Below are 3,329 nucleotides of genomic sequence, written 5' to 3' on the forward strand. Positions count from 1 at the left end.
TAGGTGAAAAGACTTTCTAGTTCCATAAACAGCTTATTATATGACGTGACATAGAGACCCCTCACCAATTCTAACACCCTCCTCCGGATTGATTCATTTTATCAATCTTTTTTTTTAGATTTTATTTTAAGGTCATCTGTACACTGAGTGTGGGGCTCAAACTCACAATGCAGTGAGTCTTGTGCTCCACTGACTGAGCTGCCAGGCAACCCATTTTATCAATCTTTTAATACATCGCCTGCAGCACAGAGAGAGGCCATGTCACATAACGGTTAGGAACAACGGCTCTGGAGTCACACAAGCCAAGTGTGACTCCAATCTTTACAACTTACTAGTTTGGAGGCCAGCAAATTAGGTAACTTTACAGCACTTGCATTTCCTCATCTTTAAAATGGGGTTGATAGGGGCACCTGGGTGGCTCAGTGGGTTAAGCCTCTGCCTTCAGCTCAGGTCATGATCCTAGAGTCCTGGGATCAAGCCCCGCATCAGGCTCCCTGTTCCGAGGGAGCCTGCTTCCCTTCTTCTCTCTGTCAAATAAATAAATAAAATCTTTTTAAAAAAATAAGTAAATAATTAAAAAAATAAAAATAAAATGGGGTTAATAATTGAAAGAGTAGTTGAGTACATTCAAGGATGTAATCTGTGTGATGCCTAGGACTGGCATTCATTCGGCAAATATTTATTGAGTACCTACTTTCTGTCAGACACTGTTTTGGGCACTGGGGATACACCAGCAAACCAACAAATCCCTGCCCCAGCGAACTTACATTCTTGTGGGAGGAGTAGGCAATAAACACGATAAATGAGTAAAATATATACAGAATATTAGATAGTGATAAGAATTTTCCAAATCTGGGGCGCCTGGGTGGCTCAGTGGGTTAAAGCCTCTGCTTTCAGCTCAGGGCTTTCTGCCCGGCAGGGAGCCTGCTTCCCTTCCTATCTCTCTGCCCGCCTCTCTGCCTACTTGTGATCTGTCTGTCAAATAAATAATAAAGAAAAAAAAAAAGAATTCTCCAAATCTTAGTTCTGCATCCTTTTTGATGAACAATTCCCCCTTTAAATCATTTTTCTCTTCTTGCATTTTACTATAAGATTAAAGTGAAGGGTGCCTGGATGGCTCAGTTGTTAAAAAACTGCCTTCAGCTCAGGTCATAATCCCAGGGTCCTGGGGCTCAAGCCCTACATCGGGCTCCCTGCTCAGCAGGAAACCTGTTTCTCCCTCTCCCACTCCCCATGCTTATTTTCCCTCTCTAACTCTCTCTGTCAAATAAATAAACAAAAACCTTAAAAAAAAAAAAAAAAGTATCCAAGGGAAACCAGGAAGCTTCCTCAACACTTTGCTACAAAACAGCTTCAGCCAGGGGTGCCTGGGTGGCTCAGTGGGTTAAGCCTCTGCCTTTAGCTCAGGTCATGATCCCAGGGTCTTGGGATCAAGACCTGCATCGGGCTCTCTCCTCAGTGGGAGCCTGCTTCTCCCTCTCTCTCTGCCTGCCTCTCTGCCTACTTGTGATATCTCTCTCTCTCTCTCTGTTAAATAAAATCTTAAAAAAAAAATAAAAGAAAATTAAAAAAAAAAAAAAGAAATTTCTTCAGCCAAATATCCAGTTTCATCAATCGTGTGTTCCACCTTCCAACAAATACTGAGACACAAACACAATTTGGTCAAGCTCTTTGCCTCTTTGTATCAAGGATCTCCTTTCCTCCAGTTTCCAATTAACATGTCCCTCATCTCCATCTGGGACCCAGTCAGAGTGACCTTGACCAACTATACTAAAACTTCTTTTCACATTCTGTGCACTACCACTGAGGTAACCTAAGGAGCCTGAGGTCCAGACAGCTCTCTTCTTCTGAGCCCTCACGAGAATCTCCCCTAATAGTCCATTCACCGCAGCAGGGGCTTTCTCCAAGCACTCACCTCTGGCCTCTGACCATTCCTCAGTTCTAAAACCACTTCCACATTTTTAGGTGTTTTTTTACAGCAGCACCCCAGCTTCTCGGTAGCAAGCCTCTGTCTTAATCCTTTTGGGCTGATATACCAAAATACCATTTTGGTTTTTTGAGTGGATTTATTGCTCGCAGTTCTGGAGACTGAGAAGCCCAAGGTCAAGGCACCAGCTTGGGCACCTGCTGGTGAGGGCCCTCTTCCTGATTCACTACCACACCACCGCACTGTGTCCTCTCAGTGCACAGGCCTCTTTCATAAAAGGCATGAGTCCCACTGTGGGCTCCATCTCAGGGACTCCATCTCAGAGTCATCTCCCGAAGGCTCACCTTCTCCTACTATCATCTTTGGGGGTTAGGAAATCAACATACGAATCTGGGGGCTGGGGGACACAAACATTTAGACCATAGTAGCTTGGCTCCTTCACATGCTGGTAGTTTCATCTTGAGCAAGTTATCTGACCTACCTATGACTCAGTTTCCTCAATTATAAAAGGAGGGCAAAAATAACACCTACTTCCTAGAGGCGTGGTGAGGATTAACTGAGATAATACACATGAAGTGCTTAAACAGTGCCTGCCACAAGCAAGTAGTCTACCAAACATCTGCCCGTTTCCACTATTTTTTATAATTCCTCAAAGATTTCCAGGAACATCTCCACAGGCCCATTCGTAATGTACCTGATGGTCTGGATGTGATTTATATGGGCCCGGACACTGAAACTCACTAGACTAATTAAAGCTTAAATTCATTTTAAGCGCCTAAGTCCTCTTTAATTTTTTCCTATCATTTTGGGGCTTGAATTCACTCTTAAATATGAGTCCCCACTGTGTAGTGCCTTGTACTTGGAAGGCACTCTAATAAATATTTACAGAATGCAAGTCTATTCTACCCTGGTGCCATTTCTTCCTGATGATGATGACCGCTCCCAATAGCCTAGACCTTGACTGTATTTTTTGGCCAATTTTCATTTACTCAGCATCCCAGACCATGGGCTCCCTTCCTCCTTTCCCTGCCTCCCACAACTCTTTCCAATTCAGGACCACCTTTTCCATTTCCTTTCTATAGTTCCTTATTCCCCCACATGCCACTCCCTTGGGTACTCCCCAAGGCTGTCTGGCTTCTCTCATTTGTGTATCTGACCTCTCTTTCCAAGTAGACAATAAGCTCCTGAAGTCCAAGTGAAGTCTTAAGAGTTCCAGGCATCCAGCGCACCTGGGTAACTCAGATGGTTAAGCAGCTGCCTTTGGCTCAGGTTATGATCTCCGGGTCCTGGGATCCTGGGATCCAGCCCCACGTCGCATCATCTCATCATCTCATCCTTGTCCTTGGGCTCCCCACTCAGTGGGGAGTCTGCTTCTGCTTCTCTCTTTCCCTCTGCCTCTCCC

Source organism: Martes martes, assembly GCF_963455335.1.
Source record: "Martes martes genome assembly, chromosome: 7".
Classification (NCBI taxonomy): Eukaryota; Metazoa; Chordata; class Mammalia; order Carnivora; family Mustelidae; genus Martes; species Martes martes.